The sequence below is a fragment of the Mytilus trossulus genome, unplaced genomic scaffold (assembly GCF_036588685.1).
Source record: "Mytilus trossulus isolate FHL-02 unplaced genomic scaffold, PNRI_Mtr1.1.1.hap1 h1tg000158l__unscaffolded, whole genome shotgun sequence".
Classification (NCBI taxonomy): Eukaryota; Metazoa; Mollusca; class Bivalvia; order Mytilida; family Mytilidae; genus Mytilus; species Mytilus trossulus.
The window spans coordinates 1,502,984-1,516,985 of record NW_026963304.1 but is presented as its reverse complement, the minus strand read 5'-3'; the positions used below and the strand labels follow the sequence as shown (position 1 = coordinate 1,516,985).

The 14,002-nt window shown below is 32.1% G+C and overlaps 1 long non-coding RNA gene across 2 annotated transcripts; it reads left to right on the top strand.

The window, feature by feature from the left end:
* The first annotated feature begins 962 nt into the window (after window positions 1-962).
* On the top strand, window positions 963-12,103 carry LOC134700520 (uncharacterized). Of its 2 annotated transcripts, XR_010103911.1 has the most exons (6): window positions 963-1,026; window positions 4,551-4,636; window positions 7,181-7,300; window positions 9,013-9,095; window positions 9,642-9,665; window positions 12,025-12,103. It is a non-coding gene; the product is annotated as an uncharacterized LOC134700520 (long non-coding RNA). The 2 variants fall into 2 exon arrangements; XR_010103912.1 differs by lacking the exons at window positions 963-1,026; window positions 4,551-4,636; window positions 7,181-7,300; window positions 12,025-12,103 and adding an exon at window positions 11,912-11,995 and having other exon boundaries at window positions 8,862-9,095.
* Window positions 12,104-14,002: the final 1,899 nt, after the last annotated feature.

The following is a 14,002-nucleotide window of genomic DNA, read 5'->3' as shown; positions in this document are numbered from 1 at the left end:
CAAATGAAATAAAGTGGGAGTCAGGTCAACTCTACCCCTCATGTTTGAGAACTCGTAAACGGTTGAGATCCCCACCCCTAAACCATATATATTTTTGTATGGGGCAACAAAACAAATCAAATGAAATAAAGTGGGAGTGCCTTTGGGTCAGCCCCACCCCACTTGTTTGAGAACTTGGAAATGGTCAAGATCCCCTACCCTTAACCATATATATTCTTGTACTGGACAATAAAACAAATCATATGAAATAGAAGGCGAGTCCCAAGGTGTCACTCACACCCCCTTGTTGTTTGAGAACTCATAAACTGTTGAGATCTCCACCCATAAACCATATATATTTTTGTATGGGACAATAAAATAAATCAAATGAAATATAGAAGAAGTCCACAGGGGTGACCCCACCCCCTTCTTTTTGAAACTTGTAAACGGTTGTGATCCCCTACCCTTAACCATATATATTATTGTATTGGATAATAAAACAAATCAGATGAAATAAAAGGCTAGTCCCCTAGGGTCACTCTTATCCTTATCTCCTGCCTGTTTAAGAACTTGTAAACTGTCAAGATCCCCACCCCTGAATCATGAATATTGCTGTACATGATATCAAGAAGATTTGAATGACATACAGGTGTAATACCTAGACGTCACTTGTGCATATATCACTTTACTAGACCAGACCAATTTGTATTGGACGTATTCATGGTATTGAACATGCTCAATGTCAGGCGACCGTGGGAATGACTTATTTTGAGTGCTTTGTTTGGGTGACTTCGTAGCAGCATCCTGTTACAATTATTTCTTGTTTACAGTTTTTTTTTTTATAAGTAGGAAAAAAAGTTAACTACGCAATCTACACAACAAGTTACTTGTCACAGGCTAAAAAAGTATATATATATATACATGTTCAGAAAGGGTTCAACCGATATTTATCTGAAACTGTAATTGAGCTATTTTATATTTTCAGTTTAAAGATCTACTGTCCATTTATATTTGATTCAAGTCCAGTCAATTGATAATTTAGTAAAGGTAAGTGAATATTATAGTCAAATTGTTTTGGAACGTTTGGTTATTTATTTTATCAAATGAAATTCAGAACTAAATTTCAATCGTAAATGTTAACATTCTTAAAGGGGAGATAATTCAAAGGAGTATTACACCAGCACTTATTTCTGTTCTTTTTTGTCCGCACCATATCTTAACATGATTTGAAATTATTCAAGCTACTCTTCCAATCTTTCCATGAGTAATTAATTGCTTTAGGGAGTCCAAACTAAACAAACCATTGCAATCATTACAAAGAAGTCACTTGTGGTGTATGAATTGAAGATTGGATGTTAATGTCAATGAGACAGCAACCATTCAATGAAAGAGGTCAACATTGTATTCAACCAATGAAAACTTTGTTCTTACAGGGATGATTCCACTATACAGTTTAGGGCCGCTTAGCAGCCCTTAAATCGGCCAGCTTTTTGTTTGTGAATATAAATTCCCAATTCAGGAAAATAAAATAAAAGTCGGTATGATGGACCATTCATGAAATGCCCCCCTCCTCCTACCCCCCAAAATATACTATGTCATCATTATGGTCGTCATAGTCGTCCGAATACTTTTTGTTTTCGCAATCTAACTTTAGTAAAAGTGAATAGAAATCTATGAAATTTTAACACTAGGTTTATGACCACAAAAGGAAGGTTGGGATTGATTTTGGGAGTTTTGATCCCAACATTTTAGGAATTAGGGGCCAAAAAGGGCCCAAATAAGCATTTTCTTGGTTTTCGCACAATAACTTAAGTTTAAGTAAATAGAAATCCATGAAATATTGACACAAGGTTTATGACCACAAAAGGAAGGTTGGTATTGATTTTGGGAGTTTTTGGTTTTAACAGTTTAGGAATTTGGGGCCAAAAAGGGGCCCAAATAAGCATTTTTCTTGGTTTTCACATTATAACTTTAGTATAAGTGAATAGAAATCTATGAAATTTAAACACAAGGTTTATGACCATAAAAGGAAGGTTGGTATTGATTTTGGGAGTTTTGGTCCCAACAGTTTAGGAATTTGGGGCCCAAAAGGTCCAAAATTAAACTTTGTTTGATTTCATCAAAAATTGAATATTTGGGTTTCTTTGATATGCCGAATCTAACTGTGTATGTAGATTCTTCATTTTTGGTCCCGTTTTCAAATTGGTTTACATTAAGGTCCAAAGGGTCCAAACTTAAACTTTGTTTGATTTTGACAAAAATTGAATCCTTGGTGTTCTTTGATATGCTGAATCTAAAAATGTACTTAGATTTTTAATTATTGGCCCAGTTTTCAAGTTGGTCCAAATCGGGGTCCAAAATTAAACTTTGTTTGATTTCATCAAAAAATGAATAAATGGGGTTCTTTGGTAAAATTAATTTTTAGAATTCTATAATATCCTGAATATAATCATGTATCTACATTTTGGATATTGAACCATAATAGTTAAATATCCAATTTAAAAAATTTAAATTCTAATTTTCATTTCTTAAACCAAATTCATAATGTGACATAAACCTATGTTGTGTCAACTATTTAATCACAATCCACATTTATAGCTGTATCAAACTTAAAAGTTGTGTCCATACTTGTCCAATCTGTTCAGGGTTCTACATCTGCGGTCGTATAGTGCTGCGCCCTGTGAAGCAACTGATTGAAAATAATGTTGATGATAGACCATTCATGAAATGCCCCCCTCCCCCTACCCCCCAAAATATACTATGTCATCATTATGGAACTGTTTCAAAAGATATGAAAATGATCCAAATAATTTTAAAATTCACTGGTTCAATTGCTTTAAATATCTTATCAATTAAGTATATAAACTATTGTAAGTGATTTTCTGAATTCAACAATTGGCCAGTTCAATTTGAAATCCATTTGATTCAAGGTAAGTTAATAAAGATGATCTGTTGAAAAAATACCCAATGGATGACTTTTTTAGTGGTTAATATCTCATATAATTTTTCTTTGTACTTATGGCCGCCTGTTACCCCACTTCCACGTTGAGCAAGAGCATATTTCTGTTTCCTAACCAGTTCATTTTAGGGTCCTCTTCGTTTTCCGTGTTTCAACTATTTCGATTTCTTTGAAAATTACAGACAATGATTTCGATTTAATTACTAAAGTGTTGGGAGTAATGTATGTACATTGTATATTTATCAGATATCCTATAAAGGATATCAGATATCTTATAAATTATATGAGATAGCTTATACACTATATAAGATATCTTATAAACTATATATGATATCTTATAAACTATATAATATATCATGTATATAAACTATATTATAAGATATCGTATATACTATGTAAGATATCTTATAATCGATATTAGATATCTTCTATATTATATAAGATAGCCAGTGACAACTCTACAACAGATTTATTCATCGGATCACCAGCAGTGATGGTGACACCTGGCTGTGTACATTATGTATATATATACAACTCGTCTAAACATCAACCCAACAATGTAAGATCTGAAAATTTGCTTTTGCAAAGTTTTTGTTCTTTCCTCGCCGTGATTCTAACCCATGCTTCTGAGATATCATGACACCAAATTGCCTGCACGGTAGGTGTCCCACTAGACCACACGATTATATAATTTATAAAGTATATAAGATATCTCATAAAGTATATAAGAAATCTTAAAAAGTATATAAGGTATCTTATAAAGTTTATTCATGTATTACAACTTCCCTGCTCTCAATCCAATAACTTCTTCAATCAGTGTACAGGCGAAATTTAATAAACATTTTCCGTTTTTACAGCAAAATGATATTATTTCGTCTTAGATTGTATGCATAAAAAATTCCCAATAGGGATACAAATTCCCAATTTGATGTTCAAGGGACCCATTTAAAAACACCTGGAATCATCCCTGACTTATTATTGAGCAACACAAGTGCCACATGTGGAGACCTGAGATAGCCCTCAACTTTTGATGGGTTTCCTGTTGCTCAGTCTTTAATTGTTATGCCCCACCTACGATAGTAGAGGGGCATTATGTTTTCTGGTCTGTGCGTCCGTCTGTCCTTCCGTCCGTCCGTCCGTCCATCCGTTTAGGTTAAAGTTTTTGGTCAAGGTAGTTTTTAATGAAGTTAAAGTCCAATCAACTTGAAACTTAGTTCACATGTGCTCCATGATACGATCTTTCTAATTTTAATGCCAAATTAGAGTTTTGACCCCAATTTCACGGTTCACTGAACATAGAAAATGATCATGATGATAGTGCAAATTTCAGGTTAAAGTTTTTGGTCAAGGTAGTTTTTGATGAAGTTGAAGTCCAATCAACTTGAAACTTGGTATACATGTTCCATGTGATATGATCTTTCTAATTTAAATGTCAAATTATAGTTTTTATCCCAATTTTTAGGTCCACTAAACACAGAAAAAGATAGTGTGAGTGGGGCATCTGTGTACTATGGACACATTCTTGTTAATTTTGTGTTTTGTGTACTGTTGTTTGTCTTTTTCTTATTTAGCCATGTTTTTAGTTTGAACTTCTATTATTTATATTTATTAGATCCATGTCCAGTCAATGTGATCCTTGTCCAGTCAAGTTGCTATTATAGTCCATGTGATCCTGGTCCAGCCAAGTTGTTATTATAGGTAAGTGTACAGTATAGTGAACTATATAGGATCATTTACTATTGAAATTTGTTTCCAATGTAAAATATTCAAACTCTATAAGGGGAGATAATCAACATATAGTTTTTACATGTATTCAAAATACCATAACTCTAATGTTTTATAGTAAACAAGACACATGCCATCATTACAGTGTTATTTGCCTTCAAAAATAGATTGGTTGAACTTAAGCATGGAACTTGTGCTAAGGCCAGGATTTTTTAATTTGTTGGTTTACGGATCCGCCGACCCGATTTTGCCGATTTCCAAAATAAAAATAAAATCGAATTTACAGGCTTTTTTTTATTCTCGCCGACCCTAAGAAATGCATTATCCCTGAAAAATAATTAAAATGTTCTTTTTTATGAAATAAAATGCATTAATCACTAACAGAAGTGATGACCCTTTCTGTTGTGAAAAATGAAACTTTCAGTTTACGTTTCTAAAAATAGACAAATCAATTATTAATGACCTTGAAATGTTGTTTGCGCAAATAATTTTGCGGAACGAAACCTGTGTTTAAAACCAATTACACAATAAGTTCGTTTCCCTTATTTGTCACCAGTCCGTAAGATGCATGTTCTCATATAAATAGACTTGTCCAAATGTGGACAAGTGGAAGTTCAAGACATCAAGTTAAAATACTGAATTTTAACAAATCATTTGATATTTTCTTGTTTCATAGATAATAAAAAAAATATCGTCCATTTGGATAAAAAAACGGGAATGCATGACAACAGATTATTTAACCTGATATTCTCGTTTTTGCAATGGACGAGTCTATTACGTTTTTGACACGTGTGTTGAAACTTATTTTCGTACGACGTTTTTACTTTTTTTTCTTTATCAGTTTTCGTGCTTATTATTTTTCACCAAGTTTTGATTAAAAGCTAAGTCAAATAACTGACGTGAATCTGTTTTTCTTGTTTGTGAATTGACGATTTAATTTCGTCTTTGTCAGTGTATCCCCCCCCCTTTTTTTACGGGAAATTATTAGACAATGTCATGCGATGTTTACAACTGAGCAATAATAATTATCAAACTAAAATTTAAGAACGATGAAAAAATAGTATTACAAACATATATTAGAAAGGTGAAATATATTTTTATTTTGCATATCAGTTTTCTGTCTTGAAAGATCTTTTTTTTCTTTTTTTTTCCGACTGACCGACCCGACTTTTTCATGGAGAAAATCCGTAAACCAACAAATTAAAAAAACGTGGCCTAAAGAAAAATAAAGTGAGATAAATGTCAATGAGACAGCAACCCAACAAGTCAAGAATGGAGATGTGTAAAGGTCAATGTATAGGAGATGTGTACAGGTCAATATATAGGAGACGTGTACAGGTCAATATATAGGAGACCTGTACAGATCAATATATAGGAGATGTGTACTGGTCAATATATAGGAGACGTGTACAGGTCAATATGTAGGAGATGTGTACAGGTCAAGATATAGGAGATGTGTACAGGTCAATATATAGGAGATGTGTACAGGTCAATATTTGGAGATGTGTACAGGTCAACAATTCAAAAATAACCTCATATGACAAGTTCTACATTTTTATGAAGCTGGCCATAACATTTAGGATTTATTCATGTTAATGAAATAATTGCGCATTATACCTTTTTATCGCTCCGCGGGTGAACTATGATGTTGTGATTGGTTTAAAGCCGTCACATGGTGACCCCAAATGGATCCGTATGGGGTTAGTAAATTTCATATGGGTTCATGACATCTGTCTATTGTTAATGGTGACGTCATCTATTGATGTTGTTGTATTTCATTGTTTATTTTTCTACAAAATGCAACAGGAAAAATCCCATGTGCAATAAATTTGCTATATCCTATATACGGTTAACTACTGACCCCCTTTGGCCCCAAACCCTATGGATTTTAATAACCCTCTAGTCTATGGATCCGTAGGGGGTCAGTAGCAAACCATATAACTTTAATATAAAGTTTATTTTATTGAGACAGGGAGATAATACACACACATTGATATATTTATACAGGGAGATAACACACACACATTGATATGTTTATACAGGGAGATAACCCACAAACATTGATATGTTTATACAGGGAGATAACCCACAAACATTGATATGTTTATAAGAAACAGGGAGATAACACTCAAACATTTATATATTTATATAGGAAGATAACCTACAAACATTGATATGTTTATAAGAAACAGGGAGATAACACACAAACATTGATATGTTTATAAGAAACAGGGAGATATTCCACAAACATTGATATGTTAATAAGATACAGGGAGATAACACACAAACATTGATATGTTTATACAGGAAGATAACACACAAAGATTGATATGTTTATAAGAAAGGGAGATAATACACAAACATTGATATGAGATAAAACACAAACATTGATAGGTTTATACAAGGAGACAACACACAAACATTGATATATTTATAAGAAACATTCATAACAGTTAACTATAAATAGAAGTACCAATGAAGTATTTTTAAGTGATACATATATTTTACATATTTCAGGCTTAAACAAGTAAATATGATTTATAGTTAATTTTCACAGATGCTTTAGATGATGGCACAACCTTATACTTATAAAATAGGCTGACCTCAGAGGTACATTCATCAGTATTTATCTAATTAGTATGTATTGTATTTTTTAAGATTGCATAACAATGTTTTTTCACATAAAAACTGCCTCGTTGATCTTCACAGTGTTGTGGTATTGTGTTAACCTTAAGTGTGGGAGGTGGTGGGTTTGAACCCTGGACAGTTCAACCAAAGACTTGAAAATTTAATATTTGCTGCTTCTCTAAAATGAGGTAAATCAATACAGACGAAGCAGTTTTCACATCTACCATGCAGTCGCTTCCTGTTTGCCGATAGTTTGAAATTATACAACACTCATTGTACAATGAAACTTTCTTTGAACTTTTCTTGGCTTCTATAGAAGAGAATGATTTTATATTAGATGAACAGTTTGACAAATTTGAGTTGTAGCGTGTTAGCAATTTTTTTTCGGCTGTGCAGCTTTTCCCTGTTTGTCAATAGTTGAAATTTTGCAACACTCATTGTACAACGATAATTTTCATGTAAATTTCTTGGCTCTTATGATTTTAAGGAATGATCATTTATGCTTCAGTAAATATGTTACCTCAATCAATTGCATGCAGCGACACAGATCTATTTGTCTTGTTCGAAGTTATGGTCCCACAGCATAGGCTAGTGCCATTTTTGAAAAGAGCTTTTAGTTAAGAACCAAGCAACAACCTAAAATATGGCAATATAACACACCATTACATTATTCTTACTTTACTTCTCATAGTTTTAAATTAGTGTGGGCCCAATGGTCAGGAACCTTTCATTTCTGTGAGAGAACCTTTGAATTTTGGAAAACAAAGGTCCATGGCCTACAATCTGTTACATTAGTACTTATTTTAGGACCATTGAATTTCTTGAGGAGGGCCTTTCACTCGAAACTTCAAATGGTCCAGGACTTAACATATTTTTAGGCAAATTGTAAAACTTACTTATAGCTTCAATCCTGTAAGTACATTAAGTATGTTAAGAGGGAGGGGTATCTGTGATCATTTTATTGTATAAAAATAAGGTGGTATGATAAACAATGATACAATTATTCCTAGACTATAGGACAAAGATATAAACAATGACAGTTTGTCCAACAGCCTTCAACAATGAGCAAAACCCATACCATATAATCATAAGGAAGTGTGGTTAGATAAACAATGATACAATTATTTTTAGATCAAAGGACAAAGATATAAACAATTACAGGTCGTCTAACAGCCTTCAACAATGAGCAAAACCCATGCCATATGATAATTAGGAGTTGTGGTATGATTAACAATGATACAATTATTCCTAGACGATAGGACAAAGATATAAACAATTTCATGCTGTCCAACAGCCTTCGACAATGAGCAAAACCCATACCATATGATAAAAAAGAGGTGTGGTATGATTAACAATGATACCATTATTCCTAGACCATAGGACACATTTATAAACAATTACAGGCTGTCCAACAGTCTTCAACAAGGAGCAAAACCCGTGCCATATAATTATCTATAAATAGCCTTGGTATGATAAATCTTAAATATTTCAAAAGAAAAAATCCACTGCTGAAAACAACAATGAAGGAAAAACAAAGATTATACACAACTTCTAACTACATCCACTATGTTATAGGAAAAGCACATAGAAAATAAAAAAAAAAACTAGTTGAATTTATTGTGACTGTTCTAGTAGATTATCAATAGTGTTTTAAGAAAATGTTTCTTGATATTTTTTATGTGTGCCTTAAAGCTGATAAAAAAACCTTTTGAAATTCTTAGACCTGGGAAAGTGCAACAGATGTTCTGGTGTTCCATGGAAAGAGTCACATTCTGCTTGTAGAATACATTTGTACATCATTTAGGTATGTTATCAAATCTTCAAGTTTTTTTTTAGTTCAGTTCATTAACTTCTAATAGTGCAGTCTTATTGCCAGAAAAGTTGAGATAAATCACTGTTTCAATGCTATTATTATTCAATTAAAATTAGTATCTAAAAGAGGGACGAAAGATACCAAAGGGACAGTCAAACTCATAAATCTAAAACAAACTGACACCGCCATGGCTAAAAATGAAAAAGTCAAACAGAAAAACAATAGTACACATGACACAACGTAGAAAACTAAAGAATAAACAACACGAACCCCAACAAAAACTAGGGATGATCCCAGGTGCCCCCCGAAGGGTAAGCAGATCCTGTTCCACATGTGGCACCCGTCATGTTGCTTATGTGATTACAAATTCGGTAAATAGTCTAATTCGGTAGGTCACATTAATATATAAAAATATTAGGTCAGTATATTACATCCAATAATGATCATGTATTTTTAATTGGCAGTAACTATAATACATGTACCTCAATGATAACTCAACAGTATATATCGAATACAATTTTTCTTTTCTATTTTTAGGATATAATGGAGGATTGGCATGAGGTAAGATTTACTTAATAGTCTCCTTGTGTGGTTTTGTTCCCCATTAGTGTACAATTAGACAAAAACTAGTAGAATTCTTAGTGAACTACCAAACTACTTATTCCAAAAACAAAAAAATACAAAACTGGGACAAAGCAAGGTGCACTCTAAAACATTTCTACTCATTACACGGGTGACACAAACAGCATTTGAATCAGTATTCAGTAACTGATGACAAACAAAAATGCAGTTTAAGAAATTTAGGGAATACTTTTCAGGTATGAATGTACATGATGTATGAGGGGTGGACAGCTTTTGAGGGAGATGGGAAGTGGGGGCGGGAGGTTGGAGAGAAAAAAAAATATCCTTAAAGGGGGTGGTGGGAGATAGTGTATTATTTATGTAGTACCTTCAGAATCCTTGTTTACAATTTCAAATATGTAACTGTAAGAAGGTCTGAAGAGTTATTTGAAAAAAATATTTGGACAATTTTTCTACATAAAAAAAAAAATAAAAATACAGAAGTTATCTCCCCTTGCCATTGTTAAGTTCATGTGAGTTAAATAAGACGAATCTATTGTATGGTATACAGAGCTGACTGATACAACATACTTTTTTTCTTGTTAGGTTACATTCTCATTGCTTTTTAATATCCCACATCTACATTCATTCAGTCTACATTCATTTATATATGTATCTCTTTATGTAAAGTAATAGAGAGATTTCTACTAACTGATATTAAAAAGGATGAGAAAGTACCTAGGGGCAATTAAAGGACTAAGTAAATGAAACACAACTACATGTACATGTCTTTAAAAGGACAAAAGTAGGGGCAATTAAAGGACTAAGTGAATGAAAAACACAACTGCATGTCTTAAAAAGGACAAAAGTAGGGGCAATTAAAGGACTAAGTGTATTACGTGTCTTTAAAAGGACAAACGTCAAAGTCCAGAAAATACTACAAGAAAGAAAAATCAAGGATATGCCAAATCTAGTCCATGATTCTATAAAAAAATAATTTTTGAAGGTTAACAATTTTTGTCAAGTCGCAGAAAGCTCGACATAGGGATAGTGATCCGAAAGCGGCTAATGTCTTAAAGCTTCATATTTTAGAAGGTTGAAGACCTGGATGCTTCATACTTTGTATATAGATGCCTCATGTTATGAAGTTTCCGTCAGTCACATGTCCAATGTCCTTGACCTCATTTCCATGGTTCAGTGACTACTTGAAAACAATATTTTTTGTAATGTTAAATTCTCTCTTATTATAAGTTATAGGATTACCATATTTGGTATGTGTGTACCTTACAAGGTCTTCATGCCAGTTAGACAGTTTTCACTTGACCTCGACCTCATTCCATGAAAAAGTGAACAAGGTTAAGTTATGGTGGTCAGGTCCATATCTCAGATACTATAAGCAATAGATCTAGTATATATTCAGTGTATGGAAGGACTGTAACGTGTATATGTCCAACTGGCAGGTGTCATCTGACCTTGAACTCATTTTCATGGTTCAGTGGTTACAGTAAGGTTTTTGTGTTTTGGTCTGTTTTTCTTATACTGTATGCAATAGGTCTGCCATATTTGGTGTATGGAATTCTTGTAAGGTGTACATGTCTAGCTGGCAGGTGTCTTCAGACCGTGACCTCATTTTCATGGTTCAGTGGTCAAAAGTTCAGTTTTTGAGTTTTGGTCTTTTTATTTAATACATTATGCAATATATGTCAACTATATTTGCTGTATGGAAATATTCTATGATGTATATGTCAATCGCACAGGTTTTATTTGACCTTGACCTCATTTTCACGGTTCATTGCTCAGAGTTAAGTATTTGTGTTTTGGTCTGGTTTTCTTAAACTATAACCAATAGGTCAACTTTATCTGTTGTTTGGAAGAATTGTTAGCTGTACATGCCTTGACCTCATTTTCATGGTTCATTGGTCAATGTTTAGTTTTCTTGGTTAATGTTAAGTTTATGTGACATTTGTGATAAAGCTTTTTATTTAGGACTATCAACATAATATCAATGATTAGTAAAGAAGGCGAGACATTTCAGTGTGTGCACTCTTGGTGTTTTTCTTTATAATATAAAATGCATAAATCCCAACAATTATATGATATTTAAAGAATTCCTCTCTGTCTGTTATTTGAAGGAAGGATACTACTAATTTATGTAGGCATTGCTAAACAGAAGAAAACATAATTATTACCTAATTTAACAGTAAGGACATTCATTACAATATATTTTTATTACGGTTTACTTACAGAAACTTACTACAGCTGCTGGGAATAGAGATATAGAAGCCTTAAAATTATGTCTACAGAATGGTGCAGACATTGATTATCAAGATTAAATGTAATTTCTATGTTATACTTACAGAAACTTACTACAGCTGCTTGGAATGGAGATATAGAAGCCTTAAAATTAAGCCTACAGAATGGTGCAGACATTGATTATCAAGATGTAAGTAAAATAGTCACATTCAAAACTACCTTATTTTAATAATTTATAGAAAAATCATTTGAAGATACAGCCTTTTGTGGTACATGTACAAAAAAGACACAAAACTACATGTTACTTAAAATTAAAGCACAGTGAAATAGTGAAAACTATAAGTAACTTCAAAATGTTGAATATTGTACATAAACACACGACAACAATTTACTTTAGAACTATAATAACAGAAGTATAAAAAATATAAAAACAAGTTGCTTCAGAACATAACAGATTGTACATAAGCAGTATAAAACAAACAAAGTTCTAAAAATTACTTCAGAACAGAACAAATCGTACACAAGCAGTATTAAACACACAACTACAAGTTACTTCAGAACTGAACAAATTGTACATAAGAAATATAAAACACACAGCTACAAATTACTTCAGAACATAACAGATTGTACATTAGCATAATAAAACACACAACTACGAGTTACTACAAAACATAACAGATTGTACATTAGCGGTATATAAAACACATAGCAAGTTATTTCAGAACATAACAGATTGTACATAAGCAGTATAATATACTCAACCACAGGTTACTTCTGAACATAACAGATTGTACATCAGCAGTATAAAATCAGAACATAACAGATTGTACACAATCAGCAGTATAAAAAACACAGCTACAAGTTACTTGAGAACATAACAGATTGTACATCAGCAGTATAAATATACAACTGCAAGTTACCTTAGAACATAACAGATTGTACACAAGCAGTATTAAACACACAACTACAAGATACTTCAGAACAGAACAAATTGTATACAAGCAGTATAAAACACACAACTACAAGTTACTTCAGAACATAACAAATTGTACACAAGCAGTATAAAACATACAAAAACAAGTTACTTCAGAACATAACAGATTGTACACAAGCAGTATAAAACATACAAATACAAGGTACTTCAGAACATAACATTGTACACAAGCAGTATGAAACATAAAACTACATGTTATTTCAGAACATAACAGATTATACACAAGCAGTATAAAACACATAACTACAAGTTTCTTCAGAACATAACAGATTGTACATTAGCAGTATAAGATATACAACTGCAAGTTACCTTAGAACATAACAGATTGTACATTACCAGTATAAAACACACAACTACAAGTTACTTGAGAACATAATATAATAATATATCTGTATGGAAACTGATATTTATATCATTATACTGAATTTGATATTAAATCAAAATCTGTTTTATATTTAACAGTTTAAGTGAGAGAAAAAAAATGCATAAAGGTATTTTTCTCTCTCATTAATTGTTTTTGTTTGTTTTGAATTATAGTTGATAAAGTTCTTACTTTGAATATTTACAAGAACATTTTTTACACCAAGGTGTAAAACAAATATCACACATGTATGTTATTGCTTCACTTTGACCACATTCCTTAATATATACAAAATTATGTTGTTAATTAGACAGGTTTAATGGACAACAAATATTTGTCAGAATTATATAAAGTGGGGTCTCGTTTTGTTTTTCTACTCGCACTTAATCAGGAAATGTAACTATTATTATATTTCTTTGAAAAAGTTACTTTTTAAAAAAATTGATCATTATTCTGAATCATGTTAATCAGACAGATTTAATCATTATATCAACAAATACTTGTTAGGATTATATAAAGTGAGATGTCATTTTACTCAGAGAATTGTAATGAATCCATTGATGTAAATATTTTATTCATTTCTTAAAAAAAAATAAAAAAAATTAACATGACAGTTCTGATGGAAGTTTTGACATCTCACAAAAAAAACAGTTTTGACCACTGATTCATGTGATATATATTTAGTTTATATTTATTACACAACATTGTCCAGTTTATCAGACAAGTTTT